Raw genomic sequence first — 12,259 nt, 5'->3', positions numbered from 1 at the left:
GGGAGGGGAGGGGAGAGGAGGGGAGAGGAGGGGAGAGGAGGGGAGAGGAGGAGAGGGGAGGAGAGGAGAGGAGAGGGGAGGGGAGGGGAGGGGATGGGAGGGGAGGGGAGGAGAGCAGAGGAGAGGAGAGGAGAGGAGAGGAGAAAAAAGGGAGGTCTTAAAGAAGTAAAAAAGGAAAGGAGAAAGAAACTCTTCAAATGAGTTTTATTTCAACTCAAGTTTACAAGTTAAGTTTAAAGTAACAGTTGACATACTGACTTGTAGTGAAAGGATTTTAATATATGGATAATTGAGATTCTGAAGATGAAAATTAAAAATGAAAGGAAGGAAAAGTTAACATTCTATTAATACTTTCAGAATTTCATACAATGTATTTTGAATATCTCCACCCCCTTAACGTCTCCCATTTCTTCCCATGAAACTTTGAGATGCTTTTTCTTCTGAGAAAGAAGAAAAGTTTTGAAACACAATCAGGAACATTAAAACACTGACAGAAGATCTCCACAGAGTCAAGAAGGTTAGCAAAATGGAAGCAGGGAAAAAACGGAAGGACATCTATGTGAGCAACTGCAAGTGGATGCAGGATCCATGGGTGCTGAGATCTCCAAGGCAACAGGGTGTGCATTGCTTTGAGAAGAATAGCAGTAATAATAGCTCAAGAATAAAGGACAACATTGAAGGAAAAGTGTGAAAGCCCAGAGACAAAGGAACTGCTGAGTTAAAGGGCTACAAATAAAAGCTGGAGCTCCACAGGTACAGACTCAAAAATGAGAGGAAAATGGAGACATTCCCCGGCAAAAAGAACCAGGGCTTTGTCGCTGAAATATCCTTTTGAAGGAAACTTTAGAAAATATTTCAAACGGAAAAAAGAAAAAAGTCCACATAATTGTGGGAGTATGTAAGAGAGTAAGGGTAAATACATTGTTAAATATGAAAATTTGATAGTTTAACTAGTAAAATGCTAAAGGCAGCTATTCAGATCCTGACTTACAGGGCCTTGAAATATGAACAGGAAAAATAAGATAAAATAGGAAATGGGGGAAAATGGTAAATACAAAAGAAAGCTCTGGTGCATTGCAAGAAAGCCATAACGCACTAAATTCAATTTTATTAGAACATATAAAATCACCTACTGGAGTGATAAAATAGAACTAAAATGTCAATAATGGAAACAAATTGAGATTGTTATTTCATCCCAGAAAAAGAGAAGGTAAGAAGTAAAAATAGAAGTATGAATGACAGAGAAAATCCTAAGATGGCAGGATTAAACCTGAGTACATTAGTAATTACATTAATTGTAGCTGGAGTAATCCATCACTTGACACACCATATCAGAGCAGTTTAAGAAAACACAAGAGGCAACTTTATTTGCAAAATGCACACTGGAACAGTTAAAGACAAGGAGAAAGAGGACTGCAGGACACACACTTCAAACACATACATATGCAATCACACATACCACATATTCACACTCACAAGCAGTCACACTCTGACCACACATCACACCAAGACACATCACACTAAGATACATCACCCAGAGACACATCACAGCAAGACCCATCACACTGAAACACATCACACCAAATCCCATCACACTAAGACACGTCACACTGAGACACATCTACTTGCTCTCACACATGCTCATTCACCCACATGCACATATTACGCTCAGATACATTATATACATTTGCTCATACACACGTGCACATGTGCCAGGCAAAACCAGACAGTAAATCCTATCAAGATAATATTCTTTCTTTTATAAACAGCTTTTATTATACATTATCACCCACTTAAAGTACCCAGTGTCTTCACTCAGAATAATGTAAACTCATCGCTCAAATCAATTCTCAGGCATTTTAACTACATCATAAGAAATCCCATGACTTTAGATACTGGCGTCTGTATCACCTGCTCTTCTCAGGTTGCTGTGAGGTTCTGCTCCTTTCTTTGTGTAGCTCTGTCATTGCTTTCTTTTGGCTTGTGTCCTTTACGGGGTTAAGGAGGCACCATGTAATTTTAGTTCAGTGTTTTTATTTGTTTTCTTTTTAAAAAAAACAATGAAAGGTGTACATTTTTCATGTACTTTCTGTAAATGTATTGAGATGAGATGGTTTGGGTTTTTACCCCTTATCTAGTTTGGTGCACAGTGCAGACATATTCCAGTTGGCCACAAGCTATGAAGTATTCTGTATGCTTCTGTTTGTTAAAAGAAAAAACCTGAAGATTGGTAATAATGCTTATTCTAAAGTTGGTAGACTTAAGCAGTAGTCGGGCATCTGGACATGAAACTTTTGTAGGTAGACAATGATGGTGGTAATGGTGGTGGTCGTGGTGGTGGTAGTGGTGGTGGTCGTGGTGGTTGGTGGTGGTGGTGGTGGTGATGGTGGTGGTGGTGGTGATGGTGGTGATGGTGGTAGTGATGTCAATGGTGGTGGTGGTGATGGTGGTGATGGTGGTAGTGATGTCAATGATGGTGGTGATGGTGGTGGTGGTGGTGGTGGTGGTGGTGGTGATGGTGGTGATGGTGGTGGTGATGTCAATGGTGGTGGTGGTGGTGGTGGTGGTGGCAGTGATGATGATGACAATGATGACTTCTGCTTTAGTCTAATCCCTGGTTAAAGGTCTCTTCAGACCGTTTCTTCTGGCATTGATGTGGATGGTGTCTCCATCTAGGAATTGTTCTGTATCTTTAAAAGTGCTTATTCTGGAGCACAATTGCCAAAGCATTCCTTTTATCATGAGGAATCATTTCTTCTCTGTTCTAGTAAATTGAACACAATTGATTTTGAAATTAACAATTAAAAAATGAAAGGAACCGCATACACTGTTCAGAGCTGTGGGGTGTGTGTGTGTGTGTGTGTGTGTGTGTGTGCTATTTATTTACATAATTACCTTTACATTTGTTCTCTTAATTTAATGTAGATTTGAATTAGCATCCTCAACAGTGTCCTTTCAGCCATAAAAATGTTCTTCAGTGGGTATTTCATGTGCGTTTGTTACGTACTAATTCTTTTTTTTTATTTATATATTTTATTTACATTTTAAATGATTTCCCCTTTTCTGGGTACCCACTCCCCGCAAGTCCCATAAGCCCTCTTCCCTCCCCCTGTTCCTCCATCTACCCCTTCCTACTTCCCTGTTCTGGAATTCCCCCTATACTCTTGTACTGAGTCTTTCCAGAACCAGGGGCCACTCCTCCATTCTTTTTGGACATCATTTAATTTGTGGATTATGTCTTGGGTATTCAAAGTTTCTAGGCTAATATCAAAACGAATTTGCGTGTCATCCTTGCGCAGGGGCCATTCTAATCTTCTCTGTATCGTTCCAATTTTAGTATATGTGCTGCCGAAGCAAGCACAGTACTAATTCTTTTAAGTTTTGTTTCTTAGAGCATAATTTATCTTTTTATCATTTTTGAAGAATAGCATTACTGGGAGTCCAACTCCTAGTCTGAAGTGTCCTTTATTTGCTTTATGACTTTGAACTGTGAATGTTTTCCCTGAATGATTTTAAGTCTTTTTCTTGTCCTTCAGGAGACAGGCGGTCAGGTGTGAGGGAACTCACCCTGAGCCTACAGTGACATTAGGAGAAAGACACTCACCTTGCTCACCTCTTTCTCCAGCTCCATGGCTCCTTCTTCCTCTCTCTGTCTCTTCCCCAAAGCTCAACCACAGCTGGCTGTCAAACCTTGCTAACTGCCTTTGTCCTCTTCCACAAGCTTACATACCCACTGCTTTGTAAACTAATCAAATCACAGTCATTTTGAAATAATTTTCTGAAGTCTGTCTCTGATGCTGGTTCTGAAACCCTCACCCCCACGCCCGCCCCCCGAGGGTTCTTGCTCCACTGCTCTCCTCCACACTGACTGACCCACAGTCAAGCAGTGTCCTCAGTAAGCGAGCAAAGCTCCTTCCAGCTGCCTTTCATCATAACCTCCACAGTTCGCCAGGAGCCCTTGAGGGTTTATGTCTCTTTGCTGTTGATGTGAGCTCAGTTCCCTGGGGAAGAAATGAGCTATCTATTTTATCACTTAGCCTCCTCCCCGGCAAAATCACTATATTAGAAATCTTGGAGAACAGGAAGGCAGGATGACAAGTTATACCCCAACTTCTAGAAGTTGAGTGTGTGATATACGACAAGAGAAGAGCCTGAAGAAAGAATTGAATAAGGAAAGATAACCAAATATGTCAGATGGCAGAAAAATGTAAATATAGTTTTAAATGACACATAGCACAAGAAAAGACTAAAATTATGGAGTAGATAGAAATGAAGGTATGATATATCAGTTATGAGGTATAGCTAAATGAACGCTGAGAGAAAAATATTTATCACTATAAATTCATGTATTTTTAAATACATAAAAAAGCACAAAAATCAACTTTCTAAGCCTTGCTTTCAAAAGATAAAAAGTAGCGAGTCAAGATTTAAAAAAAAATAAACATGAGACGATCAAGATAAGTGTGAACACTGGAAGAATGAAGGAAACATAGCATGCGAATAAATGCCCAGTATTACAAATGCAAAAGAATAATATAGATCTTACAGCTATTGTCCAATAAAGAAGGTAACTATGTGTGAATTTATTCCATGATATAAAACTCTTGTGAAATTATTAAAAGTTTCTTTAAAGACCCATTCTACTAATGAATGAAAGGCAAATATAATAAAAAATAAAAATCTAAACAGAATAATGTAAATAAAAGTAACTACATTGGAGCTGAAGAGATGGCTGAGCATTAAAATAAAAGTATGCATTGCTCTTCCAGAGGACCAGTATCCATGTTAGGCAGCTCACAACCACTTGTATCTCCATCTAGGTGATCTAACACTCTCTGCTGGCCTCTCAAGTACAGGTATCTCAATTACATGTGCACACACACATGTACACACACACACACACACACACACACACACACACACGATAAAATAAATCTTTTTAAGAAGTAATTAAATCAGTTATCACAAATTTCTCTTCTCGTCCTTTAGTCATGGTGGTGGTACTACTGGACATTTTCCCCGAAAACAGACTTTTTCATAAAATACAGAGAAGCCATCTTCCAATTATTGTTAATGCTTATTATTTATTATTATTTTAAGAATTTCTTGCATTTACATTTCTGTATTTCATAATTTCTACATCACAATCTCCAAACTACAACTCCTCCCATGTCCTTTCCTACCTCAATGTCATGATGTCTTCTTTAACTATTATTGGTCCATATGTGTGTATGTATATACGTACATACAAATGCAACCTGATGAGTCTGTTTAGACTTGTTCTTATGTATATGTGTTTAAGAATAACCACTTGCAACTGGGTAACCTATTGGAAGCCCGTTCTTGGAAAAGATCGATTCTCCTTCTCTTAGCAGGCATTAATTATCTGTAGCTCTTCATCTAGGGATGAGGCCTTATGATATTTCTTCATCCACTCTGGCATGTCATTGGGTGACATCATTGTGCAGGTATTATTTAAGCAACTATATTGTTGGCACTTTATAAACTGCATCTTTCCTGTCATATATGGAAGACATTATCCTGCAGCAGACATCCAGTCCTCTGGATCTTTCAATCTTTCTGCCCCCTCTTCCACAATGTTCTCTGAGTCTTAGGTAGAGAGTTGTTGATGCAAATATTGAGTGTAGATACCCCATAGTCAGTAGTTTCCTGAATTTTTACCACTTGTGAATTTCTATAATGGTCTTTGCTTGCTGAAAAAGAGGATTCTTTGATGGGGACAGCTAAACTTACCTATGGATATAATGATAGATATTAATAACACTGATTTAGAATATGACATTAACAAGTTCTCCTCTCAGATCTACAACTTCACCAGGCATTGGAGGTTAGTTAGGTTTACCGTACAAGCCATGAACACCCTCGTATTGATCAGGCCTTAAGTATAATTAGATGAATATTGTTTACCCTCAGGATATTAAGTAGCACTATTGCACCCTGGGATCTATCTGTACTGGTCATTTTGTTGTTCTGCATAGACTTTATATATGGGTAGAACTTTTTTTTAAAATTTTTTTATTCGATATAATTTATTTACATTTCAAGTGATTTCCCCTTTTCTAGCCCCCCCCCCACTCTCCGAAAGTCCCATAAGCCCCCTTCTCTTCCCCTGTCCTCCCTCCCACCCCTTCCCAGTTCCCCGTTCTGGTTTTGCCGAATACTGTTTCACTGAGTCTTTCCAGAACCAGGGACCACTCCTCCTTTCTTCTTGTATCTCATTTGATGTGTGGATTATGTTTTGGGTATTCCAGTTTTCTAGGTTAATAACCACTTATTAGTGAGTGCATACCATGATTCACCTTTTGAGTCTGGGTTACCTCACTTAGTATGATGTTCTCTAGCTCCATCCATTTGCCTAAGAATTTAATGAATTCATTGTTTCTAATGGCTGAATAGTAGTCCATTGTGTAGATATACCACATTTTTTGCATCCACTCTTCTGTTGAGGGATACCTGGGTTCTTTCCAGCATCTGGCAATTATAAATAGGGCTGCTGTGAACATAGTAGAGCATGTATCCTTATTACATGGTGGGGAATCCTCTGGGTATATGCCCAGGAGTGGTATAGCAGGATCTTCTGGAAGTGAGGTGCCCAGTTTTCAGAGGAACCGCCAGACTGATTTCCAGAGTGGTTGTACCAATTTGCAACCCCACCAGCAGTGGAGGAGTGTTCCTCTTTCTCCACACCCTCTCCAACACCTGCTGTCTCCTGAATTTTTAATCTTAGCCATTCTGACTGGTGTAAGATGAAATCTTAGGGTTGTTTTGATTTGCATTTCCCTAATGACTAATGAAGTTGAGCATTTTTTAAGATGCTTCTCCGCCATCCGAAGTTCTTCAGGTGAGAATTCTTTGTTTAACTCTGTACCCCATTTTTTAATAGGGTTATTCGGTTTTCTGGAGTCTAACTTCTTGAGTTCTTTATATATATTGGATATTAGCCCTCTATCTGATGTAGGATTGGTGAAGATCTTTTCCCAATTTGTTGGTTGCCGATCTGTCCTCTTGATGGTGTCCTTTGCCTTACAGAAACTCTGTAACCTTATGAGGTCCCAATTGTCAATTCTTGCTCTTAGAGCATATGCTATTGGTGTTCTGTTCAGAAACTTTCTCCCTGTACCGATGTCCTCAAGGGTCTTCCCCAGTTTATTTTCTATTAGCTTCAGAGTGTCTGGCTTTATGTGGAGGTCCTTGATCCATTTGGATTTGATCTTAGTACAAGGAGACAAGGATGGATCAATTCCCATTCTTCTGCATGCTGACCTCCAGTTGAACCAGCACCATTTGTTGAAAAGGCTATCTTTTTTCCATTGGATGTTTTCAGCCTCTTTGTCGAGGATCAAGTGGCCATAGGTGTGTGGGTTCATTTCTGGATCTTCAATCCTGTTCCATTGATCCTCCTGCCTGTCACTGTACCAATACCATGCAGTTTTTAACACTATTGCTCTGTAGTATTGCTTGAGGTCAGGGATACTGATTCCCCCAGATTTTCTTTTGTTGCTGAGAATAATTTTAGCTATCCTGGGTTTTTTGTTGTTCCAGATGAATTTGATAATTGCTCTTTCTAACTCTGTGAAGAATTGAGTTGGGATTTTGATGGGTATTGCATTGAATCTGTATATTGCTTTTGGCAAAATGGCCATTTTAACTATATTGATTCTACCGATCCATGAGCATGGGAGGTTTTCCCATTTTTTGAGGTCTTCTTCCATTTCCTTCTTCAGAGTCTTGAAGTTCTTGTCATACAGATCTTTCACATATTTGGTAAGAGTCACCCCAAGATACTTTATACTGTTTGTGGCTATTGTGAAGGGGGTCATTTCCCAAATTTCTTTCTCAGCCTGCTTATCCTTTGAGTATAGGAAGGCCACTGATTTGCTTGAGTTGATTTTATAAACTGCCACTTTGCTGAAGTTGTTTATCAGCTGTAGGAGCTCTCTAGTGCAGTTTTTTGGGTCACTTAGGTAGACTATCATGTCCTCTGCAAATAATGATAGTTTGACTTCCTCCTTTCCAATTTGTATCCCTTTGACCTCCTTATGTTGTCGAATTGCCCGAGCTAGTACCTCAAGTACAATATTGAAAAGATAAGGAGAAAGGGGGCAGCCTTGTCTGGTCCCTGATTTCAGTGGGATTGCTTCAAGTTTCTCTCCATTTAGTTTGATGCTGGCTACTGGTTTGCTGTATATTGCTTTTACTATGTTTAGGTATGGGCCTTGAATTCCTGTTCTCTCCAAGACTTTAAGCATGAAAGGATGCTGAATTTTGTCAAATGCTTTTTCAGCATCCAATGAAATGACCATGTGGTTTTTTTCTTTGAGTTTGTTTATGTAGTAGATTGTATTGATGGATTTCCGTATATTGAACCAACCCTGCATTCCCGGGATAAAGCCTACTTGATCATGGTGGATGATCATTTTGATGTGTTCTTGGATTCGGTTGGCAAGAATTTTATTGAGTATTTTTGCATCGATGTTCATGAGGGAAATTGGTCTGAAGTTCTCTTTGTTGGATCTTTGTGTGGCTTTGGTATCAGTGTAATTGTGGCTTCGTAGAAGGAATTGGGTAGTGTTCCTTCTGTTTCTATTTTGTGGAATAGTTTGAAGAGTATTGGTGTTAACTCTTCTTTGAAGGTCTGATAGAATTCTGCACTGAAACCATCTGGTCCTGTGCTTTTTTTGGTTGGAAGACTTTCTATGACTCCTTCTATTTCTTTAGGCTTTATGGGACTGTTTAGATGGTCTAGTTGGTCCTGATTTAATTTTGGTATTTGGTATCTGTCAAGGAAATTGTCCATTTCCTCCAGATTCTCCAGTTGTGTTGCGTACAGGCTCTTGTAGTAGGATCTGATGATTTTTTGGATTTCCTCAGTTTCCGTTGTTATATCTCCCTTTTCATTTCTAAGTTTGTTAATTTGGATACTTTCTCTGTACCCTTTGGTCAGTCTGGCTAAGGGTTTATCTATCTTGTTGATTTTCTCAAAGAACCAGCTCCTGGTTTTGTTGATTTTTTGTATGGTTCTCTTTGTTTCAACTTGATTGATTTCGGCCCTGAGTTTGATGATTTCCTGCCTTCTACTCCTCCTGGGTGAAATAGCTTCTTTTTGTTCTAGGGCTTTCAGGTGTGTCATTAAGCTGGTAATGTATGCTCTCTCCGTTTTCTTTTTGGAGGCACTCGGCGCTATTAGTTTTCCTCTTAGCACTGCTTTCATTGTGTCCCATAGATTTGGGTATGTTGTGTTTTCATTTTCATTGTGTTCTAAAAAGTCTTTAATTTCTTTCTTTATTTCTTCCTTGACCAAGGTATCATTGAGTAGAGTATTGTTCAATTTCCACGTGTATGTAGGTTTTCTATTGTTTCTGTTGCTATTGAAGACCACTTTTACTCCATAGTGGTCAGATAGGAGGCATGGGATTAGTTCGATCTTCTTATATTTGTTGAGGTCTGTCTTGTGACCAATTATATGGTCGATTTTGGAGAAGGTACCATGAGGTGCTGAAAAAAAGGTATATTCCTTTGTTTTAGGATAGAATGTTCTATATATATCTGTTAAATCTAATTGGTCTAAAGCTTCAATTAGTTTCATTGTGTCCTTGTTTAGTTTCTGTTTTCCTGATCGGTCCATTGAGGAAAGTGCAGTGTTGAAGTCACCCACAATTATTGTGTTAGGTGCAATGTGTGCTTTGAGTTTTAATAAAGTTTCTTTTATGAAAGAGGGTGCCCTTGCATTTGGAGCATAGATGTTCAGGATTGAGAGTTCTTCTTGTTGTATTTTTCCTTTGACCAGCAAGAAGTGTCCCTCAGAGTCTCTTTTGATGACTTTGGGTTGAAAGTCAATTTTATCTGATATTAAAATGGCTACTCCAGCTTGTTTCCTGAGACCATTTGCTTGTAAAATTGTCTTCCAGCCTTTTACTCTAAGGTAGTGTTTGTCTTTGACCCTGAGGTGTGTTTCCTGTAAGCAGCAAAATGTAGGGTCCTGTTTACGTATCCATTCAGTTAGTCTGTGTCTTTTTATTGGGGCATTAAGTCCATTGATGTTAAGAGATATTAAGGAATAGTGATTGTTACTTCCTATCATTTTTGACGTTATTTTTTAAATTTGAATGCTCAACTTCTTTTGGGTTTGATGAAAGGTTACTATCTTGCTTTTTCCAGGGTGAAGTTTCCCTCCTTGTATTGGTGTTGTCCTCCTATTATCCTTTATAGGGCCGGGTTTGTGGATAGATATTGGGTAAACTTGGTTTTGTCATGAAATATCTTAGTTTCTCCATCTATGGTGATTGAGAGTTTTGCTGGATATAGTAGTTTTGGTTGGCATTTGTGTTCTCTTAGAGTCTGCATGAGATCTGCCCAGGACCTTCTAGCCTTCATAGTCTCAGGTGAAAAGTCTGCTGTGATTCTGATAGGTCTTCCTTTATATGTTACTTGACCCTTTTCTCTTACTGCCTTTAGTATTCTTTCTTTGTTTAGAACATTTGGTGTTTTGATTATTATGTGACGGGAAGTATTTCTGTTCTGGTCCAGTCTGTTTGGAGTTCTGTAGGCTTCTTGTATATTCATGGGCATCTCTCTCTTTAGGTTAGGGAAGTTTTCTTCCATAATTTTATTGAAGATATTTGCTGGCCCTTTAAGTTGTAAATCTTCACTCTCATCTATGCCTATAATCCTTAGGTTTGGTCTTCTCATTGTGTCCTGGATTTCCTGGATATTTTGGGTTACAAGCTTTTTGCATTTTGCATTTTCTTTAACTGTTGAGTCCATGGTTTCTATGGAATCTTCAGCATCTGAGATTCTTTCTTCTATCTCTTGTATTCTGTTGTTGATATTTGCATCTCTGTCCCCTGATTTCTTCCCAAGGCTTTCTATCTCCAAAGTTGTCTCCTTTTGAGTTTTCTTAGTTGTTTCTACTTCTGATTTTAGATCCTGGATGGTTTTGCTTAGCTCCTTCACTTGCTTGTCTGTGCTTTCCTGTAATTCTTTAAGAGATTTTTGTGTTTTCTCTTTCATGACCTCAGCCTGTTGACCAAAGTTCTCCTGTATTTCTTTAAGAGATTTTTGTGTTTCGTCTTTCATGACCTCAGCCTGTTGACCAAAGTTCTCCTGTATTTCTTTAAGTGTTTTTTGCATTTCCTCCTTGTTGGCTTTTGTATTCTCCTGGATTTCTTTCAATGATTTTTGTGTTTCCCTTGCAAGGGCTTCTAACTTTTGATCCATTTTCTCCTGAATATCCTTCATGTGTTCCTGTACCAGCATCATGACCAGTGATTTTAAATCCAAATCTTGTTTTACTGGTGTGATGGGGTATCCAGGACATGCTGGTAGAGGAGAATTGGGTTCAGATGTTGCCATATTGCCTTGATTTCTGTTAGTGACGTTCCTGCGTTTGCCTTTTGCCATCTAGCTCTCACTGGTGTTACTTGGTCTTATCAGTGCTGGACTCACCAGTGCAAGCTGCCCCCTCCCCGTTGGCCTCTGGTGCACAGCTTGCACCCTGCACTGCCTATAGACAGGGTGCTGCTGTCCAGGCTGTTCAGATCCCGAAGCAGGCACCCGAAGGCTCCTGCTGGGGCCCGCAGGATCCACCAGAGCACACCGACTTCTCCCAGCTGGCCGCCCGGAAGCCCCCGCTAGCCTCTTGAGGGACCTGAAGATGTGGTGCGGCCGCCCAGGCTGATCTAAAGCGGAGAGAGTTGAGCTGAGGGCTTCTGCCTGAGGCCTTGCCCCAGATTTTGTCTGTGGACCAGATGGAGCCCGTGTGCACCCCCAGGGAGCGCCGAAGGTGTATGCTGCTGTGACCTCCCCTGTGTTCCACTCACTCCACTGGGCAGCCGATTCCTCAACCGGGCTGGCGCACACAAGGTTAGCCTGGTTGGCCAAGGTCTGAGCAAAGTTCCCCTAGGGCTATGACTGTTAATTGGGTCCACCAGGTGACCCGGATGGCCAGCGTGCGCTTCCGCACTCCCCGAAAGCACCGGGAGAGTCTATTGTGCTAACAATCTCCTGGGCGGGTTGACACACAGATGGCCCACCAAGCCGCCCAGTTCTTGGGGTCAGTCCTGTGCCTTTTGGGGCCTAGACCCCCGTTTTGTTAGCCTCAGGCTACGCTTGTTAGCCGTCTCTGCCCTCCCGAGCACTCTGGGTCCTGTAGGCAAAATGGCGGCGCGTGCACCGGCCAGGGCAAAAAGACCTCCTGGCTGGGTTGGCACCCCGATGGCCACCCGAACAGCCCAGGGCC

The 12,259-nt window shown here is 40.5% G+C and overlaps 1 non-coding gene across 1 annotated transcript; it reads right to left on the bottom strand.

Moving 5' to 3' along the window:
• Positions 1-3,249: 3,249 nt before the first annotated feature.
• LOC127690245 (U6 spliceosomal RNA) lies at positions 3,250-3,361 on the bottom strand. Its single transcript, XR_007978985.1, has one exon. It is a non-coding gene; the product is annotated as a U6 spliceosomal RNA (small nuclear RNA).
• Between the last annotated feature and the right edge of the window lie 8,898 nt (positions 3,362-12,259).

The sequence above is a fragment of the Apodemus sylvaticus genome, chromosome 7 (assembly GCF_947179515.1).
Source record: "Apodemus sylvaticus chromosome 7, mApoSyl1.1, whole genome shotgun sequence".
Lineage (NCBI taxonomy): Eukaryota > Metazoa > Chordata > Mammalia > Rodentia > Muridae > Apodemus > Apodemus sylvaticus.
This window is presented reverse-complemented; position numbering and strand designations above follow the sequence as displayed.